The following is a 761-nucleotide window of genomic DNA, read 5'->3' as shown; positions in this document are numbered from 1 at the left end:
ATTATTATATATTGTCTATATTTTTGTTTCATTACTAGGTAACCTGCACTCAGATCAGGAAATAGAACAATCCAGCAAACAATTTCTCCTTTTTCAACTGGTTACTGAACTCAGGTAGTGCTGAGCTATATTACAAGCCTTTTCCACTTTATTTTGAGATTGGGTCTCACTAAGTTACTCAGGCTGGCCTTGAACTTGTGATATTTCTGTCTCAGCTTCCTGAGTAGCTGGTGTTACAGGCACTTACCACTTCACCTGACCCAGAAGGAGCTGTTTCATCTTTCTCCCCTCCTCAAATCACAATTAGCTTGATTTCTATATCCGTATATTAATTTTCTTTACTGTATTTTTATAGAAATTAAATCTTACATTGTATATATTTTATGTTCACATCTTTCACTTAAAATTACATTTGTGAGATTCATTTATGTGCTTATTTTTATTGCTGCACAATAGTCTGCTTTTTGAATGTACTATTAAGTTTATTTGTACAAATAGTGATAGAAATTTCTGGATTATTTTTCCAGTTTGAGTTAAAGAGTATTGCTGTACTTGCTTATTAATATGTTATTTAAGATTTTCACATTCTTCTTGATGAGAGGGATTGGGCTTTAATTTTCCTTTCTTGTGATTTTTTTTGGAGGGGAGGTATCAGAGTTGTTTTTTCTCAAACATTCCCAAAACCACTCTACCCCAGTCCACAAACTATAAGGAAAATGTGAGGAGAGAGGAAGTTGCCTTTTATGAATTATGATACTCAT

Source organism: Octodon degus, unplaced genomic scaffold, assembly GCF_000260255.1.
Source record: "Octodon degus isolate 3935 unplaced genomic scaffold, OctDeg1.0 scaffold00078, whole genome shotgun sequence".
Classification (NCBI taxonomy): Eukaryota; Metazoa; Chordata; class Mammalia; order Rodentia; family Octodontidae; genus Octodon; species Octodon degus.
Note: the sequence above shows the minus strand (reverse complement) of the source record.